Source organism: Lagopus leucura, unplaced genomic scaffold (assembly GCF_019238085.1).
Source record: "Lagopus leucura isolate 7727_CA_CO unplaced genomic scaffold, USGS_WTPT01 Super-Scaffold_100040, whole genome shotgun sequence".
Taxonomy (NCBI): Eukaryota; Metazoa; Chordata; class Aves; order Galliformes; family Phasianidae; genus Lagopus; species Lagopus leucura.
Genome location: NW_024962289.1, coordinates 2,325,420 through 2,348,676, shown reverse-complemented (window position 1 = coordinate 2,348,676; position 23,257 = coordinate 2,325,420). Strand labels below are relative to the sequence as shown.

At 48.0% G+C, this 23,257-nt stretch overlaps 1 long non-coding RNA gene across 1 annotated transcript; it reads right to left on the bottom strand.

Moving 5' to 3' along the window:
* Positions 1-12,858: 12,858 nt before the first annotated feature.
* Positions 12,859-17,029, bottom strand: LOC122186806. Its single transcript, XR_006181189.1, has 3 exons — positions 16,931-17,029; positions 16,633-16,685; positions 12,859-15,963 (listed from the first exon to the last, which is right to left on the bottom strand). It is a non-coding gene; the product is annotated as an uncharacterized LOC122186806 (long non-coding RNA).
* Between the last annotated feature and the right edge of the window lie 6,228 nt (positions 17,030-23,257).

Here is a 23,257-nt window from a genome sequence, read left to right as displayed (position 1 = left end):
ATGCAGTTATTACCCTGTTGTCAGTGATTCAAAAATCAGCCTGATTGGAGGAACTGGATGTGATTGCCATCTGGCAGTTGTTTGGAGAACCTCCCTAGAAGAAGTCACAGCCCCAGCTCAGATCCAAGCAGATAAGAGGACAGGGAGCAAGGCACTGCCTTGACATTTCCTGCAGAACAAGGGAACCAAGTTGGGGAACGTGCAGACCTGGTAGAGATGTGAATGTCACAGGACAGTGCTGCTTATGAGAGATAATTATCAGAACCCACATGGGACCAAAAAAACGTCAGACCTTTACTGAACCCATCCCAGCACACCGGATTTTTACCTGCCTGGCAACTGCTAAAACGTTCAAGTGCCTAGAATGACAAACACCCAGAACAAGGGCTGGTCAGGGAAACGCTGCTCAGTGCTGGGTGGTACCACCAACAGCACAGGGTCATAAACCAGAGCTGCCAGGGTCTTTAAAGCCAACTGGGGTTGTTAGTTTACGCTCCCTCCTCCAAGTAATATTTAAACACTGGGGCAGCTGCAGCAGAAGCTTTACTTTTCCAGATGTTGCCAAGACAGCTACCATCTCTTGCCTCTAAATCAAGGTTGGATGGGTTTTGAGAAGAGATGCTTTTGTCAAAGGCAAGTTATTGGGTTCAATAAGGGATGGAATTCTCTGGCCTGTGCCATACAAAAGGTCACAGCTCAGATGATTTAAAGTCATTTTTGGTCCTGATATCTATGGAAAAAGCTATGAAGCCTCCTGTATTAGAAATGAAAGGAATAAACAGCAGCAAATAATGTAACTGTCAAATGCAGACAGGCTTTGCCTGCAGTATAGCCGTGAGCACAATGAAGGCTCTTTGGCTCTGCTCATTAATCACAAGGATTGTGATTTGTTACCAAGGACTTTTATCCTGCTTTCCAAACGAAACAAGGTTTATGGAGTCATGCTGTATGCACGTGCATGTTTCATCGTATCCAGCATTTGAGCCTGTTATCCACTTTTGACAGGGAGTGGAGATCAGAGATATTAACTTACATCAAGCTTGGCAGAAAAACGACAGTGGGTAGAAGGGAAAGGGTTCAATTAACGTTCCCAGTGAAAGAAAAGCAGAAGCATTTTAAAAATAATAATTAAAAAAAATCCTTCACACACTAGAAAACCCCTTGGGGCAGGGGTAAGAGGTTAGTGATGCCCCCACGAAGGGGAAGTAAGAAGCTTTGCTCATGATTGTCATGCACCAAAGAACCTACCCAGGCAACACTTCTTGCTCGTCCGGATTTTCTAGTGCCTAAGGAGGAAAACGCTCATGGTGCAGTTTTAATACAATTAATAAAACTTGAACAAGCCACCAGACACCACTCAATCGTAAGCTGAGCTCGAGCAGTTTCAGTGCTCACGGAATGACTTTTATTTATGGTTAATAAGCCCCAGCATGGATGGCAGAGCTTCAGAGCATCTAAGAAACCTCTCCATCACACTGCACAGAGCATGGGTACCCCAGGGAGTACAGGTGAACTTGGGCCAGAACCTCTGCAGCCCGCCACATACGTACCCCTAATGAGCAACAGAGCTGTCTGCAGGGCCTGCATAGGCTCCACTGAAACAGAACCTAATTTAACAGCTTATTCTGTCTGTATCCTGCTGCAAAGGGGAATTATAAATTTTACTCTCATTGCTTCTATGCAAAAGTCAAGGTAAAATTTCTGCTGTGACCTCCTCCCCCTGGCTGGCAGGCACTGCTCTCAGTGTTCTAGGGCACAACTCATTCCCAATGCACATCTTACATATATCCCTATATTCAACACTGGTGACATCAGCGTAGCTTGGGAGCAGGCTTTGCTCGTTAGCAGCGGCTGCAGAAGCTCAAGAATGTTGAATGCAGAATGTTGATTTATAGGGGTCCTATAAAAATGACCTACATTTCCCCTTCTGCCCCATCCCTATATATCTTAGCACTAAATTGATCCACTTAGATCAATAATGTCAGAGCATGCACATTCACTCCAGGGCTTTGCAGGACAAGAACACTTCAAAAACCGAAACAAATAACTCTTCAAAATTAAAAAGAAAATCTAAAAATATATATATATATTGAAAGTCACGGCTGACCTGCACCCCATGACTTCTCAACCCTGCAGTGGAAGTTAATTTCCAGACATAGAGTTGTTCTGCATCCAACATAAACTTAACATCTGAGCACCTTTGAATTCCCAGTAATTTTGAGAGTTTTTCCAAGAAGTGCTTTAACAAATCTGGCTGTGACTGCAGTCCTCATCATTTCTGCAGGTTTGTTCCATCAACACATAACACTTTGCTTTCACTTGGGCAAAATCCAGTTTCCTTCTCACCAAATCACCTGGACCAGCCTTTGGAAATCCAGTCTGGCCAGCTGCTATGGAAAACCTGGCTACCCCTGAAACACTAATGAATGAGCAAAACTGTGAATGGGACAGTCAGCAGTAATAATTTCCATGGAAAGTCCCAAGTTTCAACAATCAGGTGCCAGAATCACCCTTCAGTCCTCCTCCAGGCTGGAGATCAGACAGCATCACAGTCCCTCCATCCACCCTTATCCCCAGATTCTGCTCTTGCTTAAGTCGATCCAGGTAGAAGTTTCCCATTCTCTCTCACTTAGGCTCTCCAGTCCTGCACATGTACAGGTTGGTAGCAGAACTGTGCCAAGGACATCACTCAGATGCCAAGGGTGAGAACCCAGTCATTTCCTGTGCTTGAGCCCCTGCACATGCTGAACCATGCCTGGGCCTGACAGGTGCTGCCTGCTGAACTCAGCACATTTTTACTCCAATTTGTTCATTCACTGGATTTCAAAATGTCTTTAAAATCCAGCTGACGAGACTGAATTATTGATTTTGCATCAGATGGAAATTTATGGCTTGTTTTGAGAGCTGCAGAGAGTTTAAGTGTTCTCTCTGTGCACTTAGAAAATGAAAAGTTTTGGAAAAATAATGGAAAATAAGATGGTTCTAGCATTGCTGAGATTCAACCCCTGCAGATCGTCCTCACCTTGCAGCTCAAGCATAGAAGAGCAGCATGCTCTCTGAAGAAACTCTCTGTAGAACCCAGGCCCAATCACCACCACAAGTTGGGTGATGGTTGGGTCAGCCTATGGTTGTGTTTGGGTCAACCACTCTGCAGAGCTCAAAATCCCATCCACTAACCTGCCCCCCAACAAACCCGTCTCCTCTAAGCAGAGTGGTTTCCAGCAGTTCAAGCCCCAAACTACACCAGTCCTGCCTGGCAACCTGTAGTGGCAGTCTAGAAACCAGGGCTTGGGTTCAAGTCAGAAAATGGCAAGAAGGTTTTCAGCCAAGAACAACAGGACTAGGAACTGAGTGTCACACACTGAGCAAACAAGGGCTCATTTATCACAGCACCAGCTCCAGTTCCCTTTCAAGATAGGGCTGGCGTCAGCCTTCAGCAGGGCAGGGAGGGCATGAGGGGAAAGTTCTGCCAGAATGGCCTTTGAGGGTAAATTAGACAACACCAAAATAAGAACAGAGGGCAAATGCTTAGGCTCACCAACTGTTGTCGTTGACTCACCACACAGCTCGCTGCACAGTGCACTAAGCTAAGGATCCAGGTGCAAGTCAGCAATGAGAACTAGTGCAAAAATAGAAATATGAATCTGTATACTGCCCTGCCTGACTGAGCCAGGTGCTGACACACCTATCCCTAAAAAGCACAGCTCAATAAAGTCATTTCAGCTTGCAATAAAATTACAGAGTCTTGGGTTGGACGGGACCTCAGCTTTGCCAGTTCTGTCATTCCCATAAGGATCAAGAAATATGGGCATTATCTAAACTACATCTCCAAGCCTCGCTGCCCATCCAGTGTCACTTCCAGGGGGTCACAGGGTGGTGAACAGGCAATACAGGCAACCTGCCCAAGTCAGTGCCCTGCACACCTCATCCCCATCACTGTGGCCATAGCAGGGACACATGCCTTACTGCAGGCCGCACAAAACGTGATCGAAGGAATCAATCCTTTATTTAGTCCCACTATTTGGGTGCGGGGGTTGTCTTGCTAATTTAACAGCTCCTTTGTTATTTCACCAAGCCACCCTTCTCTCTTTAAAGCAAACACACGCTCCCCTTCATGGCCGTGGTGTGGGGAGGGGGAAACTGGTTTGTGTCCGTGGTATCAGCTTTCAGCACAGCACACAATTCACTGCAGAAACCAAACAGCCCCAACAAGCCAAGTCTAAACTGGGCTGGTATATGGATGGGCAAAGAGGCACCTCACACTGGAGTCAGTCCTTGCAAGAACAATTAGGATGTCCCTATGCTGAGGATAGATGTGGCCTAAGGAAGCTTTGGGAGGAGCAGCAACTCAACAGGACTCAATCACCAAGGCACCCAGCAAGCAAACCCACAGTCACCTGGAGCAGCTCCTGTGTCCCCATCCACATTGCAGCAGTGATACCCAAAAGAAGGGTCAGAGTTTGCCCCATCTGTTTGCTCCTGCCTTTTCTCAGGCAGGAATCTTCACTTTTAATGAACACCCCCTCATTTTAATTAGGCTCCAGTCCCACCACAATTATTTCCTTATACATCCTTGCCTTTTATTTGCCCACCAGAGAGCTGTCCATCAGATTTAGGATGCTCTACAAAGCTCCTCCTCAGGCTTTGAGCATCCCCATTGACTCAGGACAGGATCCCAGGTTGGGGAAACCACCATCAGACCCTCATCCCTCACCCAGCTTTGACTTCCCCAACACCAGAAGTCTCAGGCTGCTCAGCTCCACCTCCATCACAGCCCCCAGGCTCTGCGACACCCTGCAGCAGTGACACCAGAAGCTGTTGTCATGGGCACAGACAGTGGTCACCAGGGTTCCTGTGGCACCAGGCAAGACATGCATCGTGTGACAGTGGGCAGCTATTTGCAGCCCTTCTAAGCACCTTGCAAGTTAAATACATTCTTTCTTCCTGCTGCTCCCAGAACCCAGCAAGCTTGAGGGCTCCTGACCCATCAGGACAGCACACAGAACAAACAAAAAGGTCAATAATTGTCACAGCTGACCTCCTGGAGACCAAAACAGAATTCACCATGGGGGTTCAAGCATTGCCAAGGGCAGAATCTGGCTCCAAGGAGCTGCCCATCAACCAGTTTGCGTTTTGCAATTTTTGGCATGAGGCCCTTGCTGCAGGCTGGGGAACGCGCCCCCGGGGCTGGAGTGCAGCAAGCTGCTCAGAAAGCTGCTGCATCCCCAGGGAGCAGCTAACATTGGGCACTCCATAAAGGAATTGGGTGGTGCAAGGAGAGCTGTTCTCCATAAGTAAAAAGGACATGGAGATGGATCCCCAACACAGGGAGAGGCACAACGAATCACAGAAAGGCTTGGGTTGGAAGGGACCTCAAAGATAATCTAGATCCAATGCTCCTGCCGTGGGCAGAGCTGTCAATCACCAGATTAAACCACTTAAGGTCCCATCGAACCTGGCTCTGGTCACCTCCAGGGATGCTGACATATGGGACAGCCCCAAGTCACTCCCTCCCTTGCAGGAGGAGAGAGAATAGGACCTTTGCCAACGTGAGGGGGTTCAACAGATGGAGGAGCCCTATCAGCCCTTCTCACAGGGCATGGGAAGGCTGTTGACCTCCCAGCACAGTGCTCTGTGGACCAATAGTCACTCGGGCAGAGTGAAAGCTTCATCAGCTGCCAGTATGCAAGCACTGTGTCATTAAAGTCTGCTCTGATGTCCCATCTCAGTGGTGATGTCAGTCAGAAGATATTTGAGGGGGGAGGGAGGTAAATAGAAGAAAAGCCCAGCATAAGCTTAGGGTGCAACCAAATGCAGTCTAAGCTTTGCCTACAAATTAAGGCACCTCCCTCTCCCTCCTTCCTCAGCAATGGCCCCACATCACCCCTCAGATCTCCCTGTGAGCAGGGGAAGTCACACCAGCTGGCCAAGAGCAGCAAGAATCAGTCTCCATTATACACAAGAAGTATTAAGACTAGCTAATGTCCCTCTCCCCTTATCAGTGGGCACAAGTGTCACTTTTCTGAGAGAGAAATGTTGTGGAAATCCCTGAAAAATCCTACCTACAATTAAGGAATTGACACAGATTTTTTAGCTTTTTCTTTCCATTTGAAAAATCACTGCAAAAAGGAAACAGTCTTTACAGAGCATATAACTCACAATAGGCTGAAACATTATCTCAAACTATTCGTCTGCTTCCTGCTTAAGTAAACATATTAGGAATGCGTGTATATAGTTCCTGGGCAGCTTAAAAAATAAAAAGAAAGGAGGTATATGGAGTCTCCCACTTTTGAGTAGCACGTTGTTTACGTTGTTATAAGCACAGATCATATTTATAGCTGAACACGGTGTGAAAGTGCAGGCAAGCTGGGAAACATTTGTTAGGTTTAATGATCTTTTATTTAGCTGGTGCAGAAAAATGCATCCCTTCGGATTGATTCATGGCATGGATTGTATAGAAACCTTCTTCCTCAAGAAATGAAAAACCTCAAAAGGTCAGTGTGATATTTCGGCTTTCTCAGACATCCAGAGACATTCACAGAACACAATCCCCAGCCCAGCAGGCTGGGTTACAGCAGGGAGGGGATAAACCACAGCCACAGAGACATTTCAGGACAAGAAGCAGAGCCATTCAGGTCACCTGGGCTGGAACTACAGCAGCCACACAACACAGTGCCCTGAGCCAGAGGCTTTGCAGGCTGCAAGGAAGGGGCTGACAAAGCCTTTTGGTTGTGGGGCAGCTCCATTAATCCAGCAACAGCCAACCGGGGCCCAGCCACCAAAACCAGAGCTGAGAAGAGCTTTTCTCAGCTGCCTGAACTTGGCTGCACCACGAGAGCAAGCTGCCTGGCAGAGCAGCTCCTCCTGCAAGCCTGCGGTCATGCAGCCCTGAGCTTTCACACTTCGACACTTCTCGCCTCGCTAAGGGTGCTGCAGTCCTGCCCTGTCGCAGAACGAGCTCAGCCTGGGCCAACCCCCGCTGAGCAGGGCAGCCACCAACTGGGAGCTGCAACTGCTTCTCCAGGGCAATGTGTGCACACACGTGCAGGCATCAGCTCTGCTTGCCTTGAGGGGAGGTGCTGAGAAGTGCTTTCGCTGTGGTAACAGCATGCAGAGACATGCACCAGAGCATCTCCATGAAACCAAGGCAGAACCAAGTGAGCACAAAGAGCCTGGGACAGTGGAGGCCCCAGAGGATGAACAACCTGGGCTCCAACCTGGGACATCCCGCCTCTTCCTATTATCCTCAGCACAGCCCTGGGGTGAGGTTTCACTCCTTGCATTGCTCCACCTCTCCCTACAGATGCAGCCCTGCCACATCTCAAACCTCTGAAAACCCCTCCAGAAAGGGGCTTCAGCAGCCTCAAGCCAGGCAGTCTTGATTACTCCTACTACATCTCTGCTGTATTACTCCCATTCTAAAAAAATCAGACCTCCCACCCCAAACTGCGCAGCACTGCTGAGCACACAGTTCCTTAGGCACTTACCTGAGGGGAACTTGCAGATAGGACATCTCACCTCACACTGCAAACCTGGAGAAGAGAAACAGACTCACACCATAAAGCCTACCTTTCTTGCACCTTTAAGGCAGTGGCACAGCTTCACAGCACCTCCCAGCAGCTCACAGGTGCCTACAGAGCAAAGTTAATGCAGCACAGCTGTTGCATTAAACTTAGGCTGAAAAAAAGCTTGCACACCCTACCTACCTACCTACAATTCATACCTACTCAGCAAACTAAAAAAAATACTACTGGTAGTCTTCTGTAGCACTTTACCCAGAGCATTTCAGCTCTTAGTCATTTGTACCAACTCAACAACACAACAACTTCAGGCACAAGTTGAACACACTTGTTCTGCACAACCATTCCTGGAGACACCCCTGAAGCAAAGGGAGCTCGTGCCTCTCTTGTTGCCCTCTCTGCTCTAGCTGATGCTGGGCACTAGCAGCCTCCAAATGCCATCAAAGGAATATGGTAATTGAGAGCATGGCCTGATTTGGAGTGCAGGCTGAGACCCTGCATTTGCAGTGCAATTAGACTCATGGAAGCAACAGAGGCAACGCAATGTGCAGTGCTGGGGGTCATCCCCTGCAGGGGCACCACCCTGGGACTGCTGTGCATGGAGCTTGTTCTTCAGGAACCTCAGAAACACAATGAGTGTGTTAAACCTCAGCCAGGGAGTCTTGTTTACTCTACAGCAAGCAGAGTGCAGAGGGCTCTGTGCTTTGTGCACATGTTGGAATTAGAATCATAGAATATCTCAAGTTGAAAGGGACCCACAAGGATCACTGAGACCAAATTGTGCCTCCTAAGCCTTATTCTTGGACTCTCTTTCCATATGCTGGGGATGAAGATGCTTTTACCACAGTAGACAATGGAGAAAGGTCCCAGAAAGGGGTGCACCACATAATGTCAATAGCGAATTGTGGTCTGGATCCATTTTCATGCTTACACAGCAGCATCCAGCCCAGACCAAAGCCTGCAGGATAAAATTGGAGGCATGAGTGACACAGAGCTTGGTGGGACAATTGCGTGTTTGTCCTTGGGATGAAAGAAGGAATTCAGTTTGCGCTGTGGCAAAGCCCAGAAAGCACAGTGGGAAGATTTAATGGAAGTTTAATGGTTGATCTAATGGGATTTGGAGGAGGCCCGATAGGGCACAGGAGGACCACAGCTCCCTGCTTCCATCTTGTTGGGGCAGTAGATGCCCATTGTACAGCTCTCCTCATGCCTCAGTTTTCCCATCAAAGTGTCCTGGTAATTCTTCCCAGGTGCTCGTGGGAAGGGTGAGCCTGGGAGGGGGAGGGAAGCTTGGAACTTCATCATTGAATGCTCCATTTGGACCATGCAAACAGCAGGCTGCTGTCACCTCTTCCTCGAGGAGCTTTCCTCCTGCCCAAGGAACTGCCGGCACTCCATCCCAAGGTGGAAAATGCTTGGCATTGTGTCCAGCCCCTGTTTGAAGTGGGAGAGGAGCAACTTTGAATAAGCTTTTTATGGGCCCCATGGCTCTGCTTGACCATAATGTCAGCTTGTAATTAGCAACAGATACCACTTCTGTCACTCGAGATGTTATCATCAGCCGTCTTGTGTTTCAAAGTGAGGAGAGGCATGTAAATTACAGGCAATTTGGGCTCTGAAATAGGCTTTATGGTTTTTTTCTACAAGGCAAGCAGGAAGCATGGGTGGATTTTGTTAGGGAGGTAGCAACGGGATGGGCAGGAGGGAGCACAGGGCTGCATGGAGCTGCTCAGGGCAGGGCAGCAGAGCAGAGCAGCAGGCAGCACGGGGAGCTCTGCAGAGGCTCATTCATACCCCAAGAGGGGGACGGGAGAGGAGTCCTCAAAGCCAGTGCAGCCCCGCTCCATACTCAGCACATCACAGGAGCTTTGGCTGCCTCTGTCAGATGGCCCCAGTTCAGCTGAGGCAATATTTTCCCCTTATTGATAGAAAACATCGCCTTCAACTGAAATCTAATTTTCAGAGCAAAGGAAAGGCTTGTGTTCCCCCAAACAGATTTGATTTTCTGCAAGGAAGACAAAAGCCCCGAACTCACTTTGTTTCCAGCTTTAACTTCGGTTAAAAAAAAAAAAAAAAGAAAGAAAAGAAAAAGAAGGAGCAAAATTAGAGAGAGTAGAATTTGTTGCGGGGTTAATTTCTGTAGTTCTGCATGGAAAAAGCCTTTTTCTTGCAGCAGACCCCGAGCGTTTCCCACATCCCTTGGCACTGCTCCGCAGCCTCACATATCCTGGTGCCAGCACAGGGATGAGGATTTGATTTCATCTGCAGGAATTGTCGGCTCCTGCCTCGCTTGGCCTCCTGCAGAAGAAGCTGCTCTTTGCTTGGGCTCCCCAGGAAATGAGCTAAAGCAGGGTTTGGCCCCACATTGGCTCGGCAGTGTCAAGTTTTCCCCTTTTATTTGCTGGAGGAATTCAAGCATCACTCCACCGCTCCAATCTTTCTGGCAAATAGCGCAGCCAAAAAGGTTATCTGCCTTCAAACAGAAATAGCTTGTGTTTAGAGAAGAATTAAATTTTGTTCCCTTTAGAGCTGCAACCACATCCTCAGAGCTGTTAACCTGAATGTGAACTTCAGATAATAAAACTCTAACCTCGCCCTCGCCAGTCGGCAGCTACCTTGTGTACTCTCCCACTATCTGCCCCATCGATGGCTCGATAGCACAGCTTGTTTTCTTTTTCAAGGGAAGACAGCTACTAAATCTCCATTCCACTCCCCTTCCCTCTCCTTAGCACTCTGGGGCTTCTCCACAGCTGCAATGCTTTTCCATCGTCCCTGCTCTCAGTTAAATAAACATTATGACACATACTGATTGCTTTAACAAACTTTACTGTTCCACGTCCCCGGCGAAGCACGGTTATCTTTTTACAGGGAACATTCCTTTCCTGTTGCTATGCCTACTTCAGCGCCATCCAGTGCGATAGCCAAGGCTGCTGAGAGGACCCACAATTTCCAACCACTCCATTTTGCTCATCCCGAAATAGCAGCGCAGCGGCGCGGAGCCAGGACTCGGCAGATGGGAACTGTCAGAGCTCTGTGCCTTCAGCCCAGGCGGGGATCCGGCCCTGCTGCCGGAGCAGGAGCAGATGGAGCTGGGATGGACACGTGGAAGGAGGACGGTGGCAGTCGAGGCAGATGAAGGACAAAGGTGCCAGCCCGGCGCAGCGCACGGCTGTCCTCCTCCTCCCTCTGAGGCTGTGCTGGAGTCCTGTCATTTGCAGTTAAATTGCAGAATCCAGAGATATTTCTGGTAAATTGTATTTCATAACCATTCATCACCGCCGTGGACAATTTCTGTCGCGTCACAAGCTGTGTTTCAAGGCTTGCAGGGAGAGGGGAAGCTGTCATTTGGCTTGGCTAGGCCAACAAAGCACTTGGCCAGCAACAGGGAAGCTGGGACTGCTGCCCAAATGGCGCCAGGGCATAATGTCCCCATGTCCCTGCCCTCAGAAGTGAGTGGCATTCAGGTTCCACATTGTTTTTCACTTCTAACACAGCAGAGCCTATCACAGAATCATAGACTAACACAGATTGGAGGGCCTTAAAAACCATCCAGTTTAACCCCCACCAAGTCAGACTGCCCAGTGCCCCCATCCAGCATGGCCGTGGGCACCTCCAGGAATGGAGCACCCACACTTCTCAGGGCAGCCATCATCCACGGCGTTGTGCAGTGCTGTTAATGACTGCAGCGTGATGTAGGGGTTTTAATGACAGACTCCCCTGAGGGTCAGTGATTTCTCAGTTTTCCTCATTTTCATTTCTTTTTGTGAAAACATTTGCTTCTCCCCTCACTATAAGAAAGGCATTGAGGCCCTGGAACATGTCCAGGGATGGGCAACAAAGTTGTGCAGGGTTTGGAGCACAGAACTTACGCGAGGTGACTAAGGGAACTGGGATGGGTCAGTCTGGAGAAGAGGAGGCTCAAAGGAGACCTTATTGCTCTCTATCCCTCCCTGACAAGAGGTTGTGGTGAGGCGGGGATTGGCCTATGCTGCCTGGTAATGGTGATAGGATGAGAGGTGATGGCCTCAAGTTGTGCCAGGTGAGTTTCAGGTTGGATATAAGGAAAAATTCCTTCTCAGAAAGAGTGGTGAGGTGCTGGCCAAGGCTGCCCAGGGAGGTGGTGGAGTCACCATCCCTGGAGGTGTTCAAGAACTGTGAAGATGTGGCACTAAGTGACATGGTCAGTGGGCAATGGGTTGGAATTGGACTTAGGGATCTTAGAGGTCTTTTCCAACCTTTATGATTCTATGATTGTTGAGAGAGTGCAGGTTGGCTCCTCAGACACTTCAGTTATCAAAGGAAAAGCCAAAGCCCTGATTATTTCTGCCCAGTAGAGACCCAGCTGCAATAGCTCTGGGCAACACAGAGATCGATACAGCTGGAGAGGATTTCTGGCAGCATGTCCATTGTAGAAGGCAGCTCTTCTCAATATCAGCCAGAGAATTTTGGGTCCCCAGTTCATTACCATGCATTGCCCTTGCAGCTCTCCATCTGAACGTTCCTGCACTTCATACACTACAACCCCCAACTACTTTCTCCTTATTGTAAGGACTCTGAGCAATACACCGGATCTAATTAAGATTTCTTCTAATCTTTCCCTTTTTCCCCAACAACTGGGCTGGCTGTGTATGGGAGGGAAGGCTGTGAGCAGAGGAAAGGACTCAAGAGGAAGCAGATAAAGGGGAAGCCCTGTTCCTCCTAGCTCATTTCAGGCAGCCAGCATGCTGCCAGGCTGACCCCCCTCACTGGGGGCACTCCCTGCCTTTCCCCATCCCTCCCACTGAGACCACAAAACCCAGTGTTGCATCAGTCTCACCAAACAGGGGTACCCCAAATGGAGGGATCACCATGGGATGAATCCAGAGCTGGGGCTGTGCATGGGGACACGTGGCACCCAACCTGCCCCAGTAGATACGGCAGATGATATTCCCCATAACAAATAACCCAGCAGTGCCAAGGGATGTTGCTGCTGCATGAAAGGACACATCTCCACACACAGCAGCCCAGCCAGGGCAGCACTCAAAGGGAGCAGCGATAGCAGAGAGCTGGACATTTCCAACCCCAGACAGAGAGAGACGGCCGCGTGGATGGAGGAAATGATTCAGGATCTGGAAATTTGAGCAGCACAGGCCGCGTGTGCTGGGGCTTGAATGGGCCTCTCTCAACACGGAGTGGTTGGGGTTTTTTTTACTGGGACACAGGCGGGGATTCTTGGAAGCGTGTCAGGAGTGGGCTGAGTGCGTGCGCCAGACCCACGTGGAGAAACCTCCTGAGCTGGAAGGCCAGCTGATTGCTTTCCCTTTTTGCAGGTTACACAAGCAGAAGGTTAAAAGAGCCACATTCCTTGCCATCATTTGCTTTTATTAAAGGAATAATGCATATCCACGTTACCGGCAAGTCCTACGCATTGCAGATGTACTGTGGATTATAATGGGATTGGACTGGCCTTCCGTGGAAAAAAACTTTCAAAGCCTTTTATGGTCCATCATATATTTTCTGCTGTAATTCCACTGTTGGTTTCCATTGAGCTGCCAACAGGCACACTGCTATTGTGCCCAGCATGGCATGAGGCAGCCCCTACCCAGACCTGCTGGGATCACATCTCAGCTGGGTAACACAAGACCAAATCTAGTAGTGAGGCTCCACATGGAGCTGCAGATGTCTGAGCAATCTCAGCTGCTGCTGCGGGAGTTATGGCAGTCATAGCAGGAAGAAGATCCAGCAAGGTCGGTTCCAGGCATCATCACTTAGTGTATCACTTCATTAAACTGAAATGTGATTGAGTTTCCTCCCAGGCAGTCTTCGAGAAATGCATTCATAGGGCATCTGGAGGGGTCCAACACTCCTGGTTGCACGGCACGAAGTACTCAGGATGGAAATCAGTTCGTCCCAGGACGGTCAGATGACAGCACAGAGTTTGTCCCTGAGCTGGCTGTGAACCTGATGACCAGGAGGGGCCAGATCTGCCCACCCAGGAAATGTATTTCTCCCAGACCAGCTCCAGTCCTGGTCCTGGAAGCAAACACCTCCCTGCCCCTGTGTCCTCTGGCCGAGGACTGGAAGCACCACCTCAATTAATGGGAAGGGAGTCTGCCTTCCTGTTTGTGCAAGAACTGACTTCTCTGATGGTCTGCCAGTGGTGGGGCTGGATTTAAGAAGAATAAAACACTGGTGAGATGAAGGAGAGCATCAGTGAAGGTCAGCGAGCACTTTGGATTAAAATTTCTCCCCAGATTTATGAGAGGTTTGCATTGTTTAGCCTTCTTTCTCTCGCTGGGTGATTTCTTGCATTCCTGTGGCACTAGAAGCCAAATTCATCCCTGCTCTAAATCCATTTATTCTTCTCCTGAAATTAATTTTGCTCTCACATTTCAAAGAGCAAAGATGGCAGAACAGCACTAAGCTCTCTGAGACACAGAAGAGTTGCTCCTGCTGCTACGGCGTAACCACAAACGCGGTTTGTGCACTCTGCGGGAGGACTGCGGATGTTTTACCTTTGGTTTCCAGCAAGCCCAGATTGCTTTGAGCCAGCTTCATAGTTCTCTTCTTTGGGAGAAATGGAAAAAAATACAAACAAAATCAGACCCACGTTTCCATACACACCTATTCCCTACCATATTTTTAGGAAAAGTGCACGGTGAGTCTTTACACATCACTCAGTAATACGTGCAGAACTAGAATGATTTGGTGCTGAGGTGGTGAAAAATTAGCAAACTTTCACCAAGGTTGAGCAATAGATGAGATCTTGTCTCTAAAGGAATGACATTATGAATCTAGCGAGGAGAAGGAACAGACTGTTGGCTTTTCTATCTAGGAAGCAGCAGGCTGCCAGAAGTCTCATATAAATGAAAGTCCTGGAAGAGAGCAGCACGATCTGTCAAAGGGAAGGGCTGGTGCTAACCACCACAGTCAACAATTGCTGACAGATGGACCTTCCTGAGACCACTGGGTCTGGAGAATTTCTGAGGAGTAAAAAACTTCTGTCCATTACGGAGGCTCTTGCAAAACCTCTACAGAATCCCATCTCCAACTCCTGTGTTCCAGAAATAATTGAAAAACATCAGAATACCAAGAAAATATCTGAATAATCTCTCTTGATCTTGGGCCCAGCATCAAACCAGAGGGAGGATGCCAGGAACCCAGATGCACAGAGGGCAGGTGGAAAGCACAGTTGCAGTCCCCTCTGCAACCATTCCATCAATGAATCCCTGTCCAACTCCAGTGCTAATGTGCCCACTGAGCGTCCACTGGACCTACCTCTTTCTAGAGATTCTTATCTCTATAGAGATTCTTACCTCCTGAAGGAGGCACAGAACAAGAGCAAGAGTCTTTGAAACTTGGTATGGATTTTGCTCAGAGTCCATCATGACTACAAGCCCAGTTTTAAAATATATTTTACAGGAAAAGATGGCATTCAGTCACATGGCGTTTGTATAAGCAAACAGTGGCTGCTCAAAAATCAGCTCATGTCCATGCACAAAAGCCTGAAAAATGCTCAGTGTGTTATTCCAGTACCTCACAGCTTCCACTGCCTGACCCAGTAGCAGATTTGGACATGTTTTCCAGCACATAAGGTTTAACTCCGGCCACAGCCCCAAAGCAGCACATTTAATATCCCTTTCAGAACATCATTAGCATTAGCTATTCTTACTTCATATTCATGTTATTCCTGTAAGCGGATCCCCCTCTGGGCCTTGCTCCAGGCTATCCCCTGAGCATTCACTCAAGTGCACACAGAGCACTCCCAACCACCACAAAGGGCTGATCCCCAGTCCCCTGCATGCAATGCTTGCTGACCCTTTACTCCACCAGGGGATCAGTGATCATCCCAATCCCAAGTCACCAGGCAGACCCAAAACCCAACGACACCAGCTTGCTGAGGCTCCTGAGCTGGAGAAGAACCCAATGGGAACCAATGCAGCAGAAAGGAGCTGAGCATCGCTGTGATCACACACACCAACCAAGGCCAAGGGCTCGGCTTGGAGCAGGTGCCCCGTCCCAACATGCAGGGCTGCAGGAAGGCCGTGCCAGCCCTGCTCCACCCCTGCACAGCACTTGGGGGAGAGAAACCTCTGACTGTTTTTTTATCATTATTATTAAGGCAGCTTGCCAGCCTTTCTGTATCATTTTAGAAGTTCAAAACAGCCTAATCTGGATCTCAGGTTCACACCTAGTATTTGAATGGTGTTTTGGGACCAAGCCCAGTTCTTAATTTGGAAGGATGTTACCTGGTAGCTCTGGAGTAAGGATCAATGCCTATACATTATTTCTTTCCACAGGGTTTTCCCACGTGTTTTGCAATAGGAGCAGTCCTGTGCCCTGTATCACTGATTGCAGAAAAGCCTTCTCCCAGGAAGAGCTTCTCACTCAGATTAAGGCATTTCTCCTCATCTGCCGTGAGCATCGGTGCTGCAACACTCCCTTTTAGCTCTGGGCTGTAGCTCTGTATTGGGCCAACAAAAACAAAACGTCCTAAAATGAAAACCTCCAGATGATCTTGGCAGAAACAGCACGTCCATCACAAATGGAAATCACATTTGATATTCCACAATGGCAGGAAACTCACCTGGTTTTATTTAGTCTCTGCACAGCTATGTGCTATTGGCACTCCTCCAGTGCATCTCTTTCGAGAGAAACTCTTTTTTTCTTAATACTATCTGCTAGTGGCTCTCGTTCCTTATCTAAAGCGCTCTGCCTGTTTGGTTTGCACTGAGAACCTTTGCTGAATTTTCTGTTTGTCAGTTGTAAAACTTGTAAGGGAACTCCGCAGCTCCTGCATTTACAGCTCTGTTCCCACAACAAGGTGCTTAAAATAAAGGAATTGGCTCAGGGTAATTGCTTGATATGAGAAAGATTATACAGGCAATGAACATCTGTATCACAGCTACGGTTGATGGCTCTGAGTGCTGTATCATGTGCCAGGAGATGTCTGCCAAAAAAAATACTAAAAAACAAATTTTTTTTCCAACCCAACATATGCTTATATAAGACTTCGCCAGTATGCAAAGAAGCTCATTAAAAAAAAAAAAGAGAGAGAGAGAGAGAGAGAGAGAAAGAAAAGGAAAAAAAAAACCAGGAGTGTTGAAATAACAGGAAATTATGCAACTGATACCTGAACCTGAGCGTTGCAGATCCTATCCGGAAGCTTCAGTCTCTCACAAAGCCCTGGTAAAATAAAACAAGTTATCCTTCTTTTTTGAAACTGAGCTTGTCAGTGCAGAGTCAGACGAAGGCTTTGCACCATCACGGTCACTGCAGGCAGGGCAGCTGCTGCTTTTAGCTGAAGCTGCGTAGATAGAATGGGAATGGAGAGACAAGTCTGGAACAAATCAGCTGCGAGTTTTGGCCAGAAATTTCAGCTGGCCCAGAGAAGACTTGTCTCCAAGAGAAGTGCACGCAATGTGTCCCACCTTGTTATTTCCATGATGGACTGAGAGGTGCATCGCTCCAGCTCTTCTTCTGGAAGCCCTGCAGCTTCCCACACTGGACTTAACCCAGAACTCCCAGAAATTCACCTGGGAAACCGAGGCAAAGGCACAGAGCCCTCAGTGAGGAACAGATGAGGGTTACGTGAGCTGAATCTCACTCTCAGTACGTGATGTGGGAGCGCGGTCAGGGCTTGTCCCAACACAGCACCAGGAGCTCAGCCTCACAGCTTCAGACTTGTCATGGGAGATCCCCATCCCAAAGAGCAAAAAATAAAAAATGAAATAAAAAAATTAAAAGTTCTCAGGCTCAGATAAGCTTATCTGCCCTTCTCTCCTCGTTGAAGTAACAAGCCCTGGCTATCCACCCTTGCAAATGGGTTATTCTGCTCTAAGAATCCAGATGGAAGCAAATGGAAGCCGCAGCAGCAGTGAGAAGGCCCAGAACTGTTCATCTTGTCAATTAGTCACATAACAGGGGAAGGAACAGCAGAGGCAGGACCAGAAGGGATGAGCATAGTGCTCATCCGTGTCCTCTGAAAGATGACATCTGCTTTGGTGGAAGAGTCTTCCAGTAGCACAGTATGGAGACGACTCATGGGTCTGGCCTGCAAAGCCCAGTGGAGATGATGGAACCTTTTGCACTGGATTCAACAAGTTAGAATCTCATCACTTTCCTACTTTAGCCTTAATAAGCAATGTTTGTAGGGTTATTCAGGAACCTGCCCTCACCCCAGATCCTGCACGCTGCCCACCCAACTGCTGGTACACAGCCACAATACATTTTCCTCTTTGCAGCACAGTTCCCTCTCCACCACTCTTACTGTTGGGCACATTCCCAGAGCCTGGAGGGAAACAACCCCCATCCTGGGCTGCAGAGCCTCAAAATTGTCTGAAAATTAAAAAAAATAATGGATTAACCATCGCCACTACTGCCTTCCCAGGCCCAAAGCCATAGAGACAGCCCCTCTGCGGGATCTGGTAATGCCCTCTGGCCCGGTGGGACCTAAGCCCTGGGATCATGAAGGAGTCCTTTGTACCTCTGAAATGCCGTCAGCTTGTGAAACAAAGCTCCAACAGTCCCAGGCTCCTAAATGCCCAAGAAAATGAGTGAGCAGAGAGGCTGGGAGAGTTCCCGAGCACGTCTCAGTGGGCAGAAGCAGGGCTATCTAATCAGATGTGGATGGAGAACAAATAAAAAACAGCTGCTTTTCACCAACTCTTCTCCCAACTGGAAAAAAACGCATACATACACGAGAACAAGGGAAGAGGCACTGATGAGCTGTTATCTGAATTTATTGCCAGCATCTGACCCGCAGTGGGGTCTTTTTTTTCCCCTTCTTCCTTTAATTTACAACCCAGTTTCTCATCATGTCATGACATCACCCAGGGTGATGGATTTCATAAACAGGCACACACATTGCAAGGAAAACAGGATAGCTCTGTAGGTCACGCCGGGCTCTGCACAGCAGCACCCCAGCATAGGTCTCCAGGCACCCTTTCTTCCAAGAACTCATTCGGCACGGACGGGGCCACCCACCTCCTGAGCTTTGCTGGGCTGAGGGCAGCTCGGAGGGGATTTTTGCACCACACCAGCCTACAAGCCGCGTTGCACCCTTGTGTCCTCTTGCCCCACCCTAAGTGCACTTTCCCTTCAAGGAAGCCAGACAGCTCTGCACTCAGAGATGATTTATGCATTTTCTTTTGGCAGTAAGATATATCTCCAATCCTTCAGAGACTGGGTGGAACCACAACTGTCTTCTCCATTCAAGGCCAGGCTGGAGAAGCCCATGGTCATTGTATGCATGACCGATGTGCTCTCCCATCCAGCATCAGCCCGAGGCCAGCAGCACCCACGCGGTGCTCAGGAAGGAGCTGCTGGCTTCCTGTACCTAGTGCAAGCAAAGTGCTGCAGAATGTTCTGATATTTGTTTGCATCAAAAATGTTTTGGATACTGCAGCAGCAGTCTGGGCAGATTACAAGTCGATCCAGAATGAACCATTCAGACTGTACCTCCAACAGTTTCACCCACTGTCGTAGCCTGATTACCTGTAAAAATCAATTAAAATTCACAGGAATGGGAGGCAGTCAGAAAAGTAACTTCCCAGGTGTCTGAACACAGTAATAGAAATACAGAAAACTGGCTTTACTATTTTGGAAAGAGCATTTGACAAATGAAAAAACATACTTTCTGTTTTTACAAAGAAATGCTCAGCACAGATGGTGGAATGAAAGGAACAAGAATGTCAGCCCCCAGATGTATATGGGTCATTAGGAAACCCAAACAAGCAAACCACTATCGCAATTATTCTCAACACTCACATTGCCTTCCTCATCATGAGGCATCATTACACTACCGTACAGGGGAATAAAGAAAGGTTTAAGAGCTGGCCTGCTGTCACAGAAGATGGCAAGGCAGGTAGAGATGACATCCTGGGTCCCCTGGATACTCCTCCTGCTTCTCAGGAACCGCAAGAGAAAAGCTAGGGCACCCTCATTTCAAGATAACATCAGTCTTTGTAGAGGTCAAAAAGTACTTCTACATCATGTTTTAACAGAAACCAAGTGTTCAGTAATGAAAGTAAACATGATTTTAAATCTAAGCCTTTCAAGACCCAAGTCTCATGTCTCTGATAAGACTGATGGTGTTATCTGCTCTGAAAATACAGCACTTTAATTTCATACCTCCTCCGTCATATAAGAGTCCTTAATGAAAACAGCCAGAGAGCTGGCCAAACCACTGGGACTGAGACTATTTTCTGAGAGGTCTTCCTTGGGGCTTTTAGCTTCTACTTTATTGTCTCATGCTTGTGACAGCAGTCATCTTAACAGACACTGTAAATGACTTCATCATTAAAACATACTGCCATGACAACTGGCTCTTTCCCCCTCTGTTAGCACTGGGTGTAAGTTCGAGTTCAACACCTGACCTCTTGGCTCCATGCTGAGATGCTTAGCAAGCCATTGCAGTTAAGGATGCTATGTAATGAACCAAATCATCCTTCCTGCATCACCAGCACTGTCAATGGAGCTGGGCTAAAGGTTATTCTGCTTCAGTGACTCTAGTAGCCTGTTGAAAATGCTCTCAGATGTGATCCTTATATCAATACATGTGATAAAGGTGGAAGAATATTGTGATTGAAGAGTTCTGTCTTCATAGGTCTCAATACAGAAGGTAGAAAATCTGTTCATGGATCTGCATACCAGCTGCTGAATTTCCCACCCAGTAGATGATGTACAACTCACATCCAGACAGAGAATGGATGTAGAAAACAAACTAGGGAAGGAAAGCCTCCACAACTCTTGTTGTGATAGAGCAAGCAGGCCAAGCTTCTTCACCCAGACCTTTTGGGAAACAAGATGACTTTGTGGATATTGCTTGTCCTGGCATTGGTCTCAAGCTCGAGCAGATAACCCCAGAGGAACTCCCAGAAACCCAACCATTGTGTTGTTCCCTTCTCTATGCATCCGACCTATAAGCCCACCTACCCAACCGCTCGGCCCCATTCTCCCAGTAGCCATTGGGCTCCCTGCAGTGACCAGAGCCCAGGAGCTCTCAGATAATCTCCTGATGGAGAGGGAGCAGCCTCCTCCAGTCTGGTTGCTGGTTGGAATAATTCTCCCTGTGACTGATGGCCAAAAAGCTATTATGTACTGAGTGGGAGCGATTTATTCTGTAATGCTTGTGACATTGCTTCAGTGCTTGGCAATTCTGTCTTGTTATCACTGGTGGAGAATTTTACAGGCCACTGACAGACCTTCAAACACAGCCATTGCTGTGTGGAAAATCCAATTTGCTTTGGAAATCTCCTGACACAAGGCCTTGTCTTCATGGTCCCTTGGCAAACCATTTTCAGCACATGCACTGGTTCACGACCCTATGATTTAACAGACATCATGAAATTTTAGCAGCAGAATCCATCACTTTGAAAGAACCCCTAACAAGTTTGTGACCTAAAAGTGAGACCTAATATATTGGCATCTCCACACAAAGGGCTCCTTTACTCTTAAAGTTTGGCTTATCTCCACGCCACTGCCAGGTCAAGTTCAGTAGTAGGGTCCCAGAGTCAATGCACCATTGAGTTGTTCCAGGAAAAGCAAATAACATCAATGCAAAAATGTAAATGTGCATTTCTCTGCAGCATCCCCTGCTGCCAAACAGATAACAAGTTTATGTAGGCACAGAAAAAAGTCCCTATTTGAATAACTGTTTGCTTACAAATTAACCCACAGAACTGTGCCACATGCTGCAAAACAATCTTACATTGCATAGGATTAAACGGTAGGATGGTATAATAAAAGCCATGTTGAGTCACTGAATTCCTTGCATTCTTTGACTTCCCATTCTGTCTCAAATGTCAGATATCTCACTGGGGTAACACAAGCAGTAGCGAGGGCTGAGGGTTTGCGTGGGTTTTAATTGTAAAAGCAACATTCTCACAGAGAACGACAAGGTTCACAACCCTGCTCCACAACTTGGACAGGCTGGGGAACTTCAAAAGCTTATTATGTCCTCACTGACCAGTTTGGGAATAGGGCTCCATAGGTCTGGCTGCAGGTCTGAGAACTCTGCAGGACTCATAACCCCAGGAGCCAAGCGGTGCTTCTGCAGTTTACTGCCTTTGCATTATGCATGAGTGGATCTGGGCATGCCAGCCAACACAGGGCTTCTGTGCCTGGGCTGCAAACCACCAACTCATTGCACCAGCCTCACAGCTACTCTCCATTCGTGCTGTCCAATGACAAGGCAGAGTGAGCCTTCACCATTCAGAGGTTATACAGTGACATCTGGGCTTTTAGGTCTTGTGGATTCTTGTCTTTCATACTCTGGTGCTGGAATCCAGACACTTCACCATTGAAACACCATGGTTATGCGAAGCTGCTTCGCCTCTACATCAGAGGGCTTGATCTGGTTCACTTCACACTTCCAGATAGCATTGCTTGAGGCCTAAAAAACCTGTCACACTATGTACATGCAGCCACAGGCAAGCACTGGTTCTTTGTGAGCATGTGAACAGACATTTATGTGCATGCCTGGATTAAGAGGGAAACTACTTAGAGGCAGCAGAGAAGCTGAATTTTCCCTCCCTTGCTCTGGAGCCCAGGACTGGCCGATGTCTGATACCACATCAACCCAGGAGGTGAAGTAAGTCCGAAGGTCTCAATAGAAAATGTGCAAATTTGATGCTTGCAAACAAAGCAGAAAGTCCTGGAGGAGCTGTGCAGCCCTGCTCCCTTCAGCACCCATCTGTCCTTCCCCACCACTGGCAAATGGCTGCACCTGCAAGCATTTCCACTCCACTGATGTGTCCCCATGCCTGCATCAGTGCTAGAGGTGAAAAATGAGCTGGATGCTCCCAAGAGGGATCCCCAGAGCCCCGTGCTCAGCAGCTGCAGCAGGAACCAGGGTGAGGAGGGCAGGGACACAGCACCCTGTGGCCATGGGATGTTGTGGGGGTCACACAGATTCAGGCTTTTTCTCCTCCCTCATCTCCCTTTGAGCAGAGAAGAAATCTGTGCTGCCACAGCATCCCCCTGTGCCCCGTATCGATATAAATGAGCCTGGAAAAAACACAAGCAAAGCATATGGATTTAGCATCCAAGGATTCTTCAACCAAGACCAACAGAGAACATCTGTAGGAAAAAGGAATTGTTCATTTACTATCTGAAATGTCAGTAAACCCCAGAAGAAAAGGAAGCAAATGCAGCAATTACCCAGGTCTCCTACAGCCCCCACAATAACCAAAAAGAGCTAATTTGCACCAACTCAAAGCAGCCTTTTTGTGCTTACTGTAGGCATGGAACAGAAAGATCACAAAGCAAAGCCACTCCCAACATCTCCTTTTTTTTCTTTTTTCTTTTTCTTTTTTTTTTTAAACATGGGAGTTGAGGCTAACAAGCCCCTTGCAGGAAAAAGAACCAGCCAGGAGGGCAGTAGCTTTAAAACCTTAATCCTTTCAAGCAAATGCAGAATACATGTGATTCATCTGGAGAATGAATCAGGTGATTCCCAGACATCCTTCATTTCATAATGAAGGTCAATGCAACTTTCTCTGCTCTGCCCCCCCCTTTACCTGCTGCCATCCATCTCTAGTTTTTGAAGTTGACCCAGAGCTGGCCAGGGCTTTATTAACTCAAACCCATGCAGTCTGCTTCCATCATCAACACTGAGCCACAGGGTCGGCTGGAAACCAGAGAAAATTTGTTCAGTCCTTGAGAGCAGCTCGGCAGAGAAGGACCTGGGGGTCCTGATGGACGAGAGACTGAATATGAGCCAGCAGTGCGCTCTGGCAGCTCGAAAGGCAAATGGG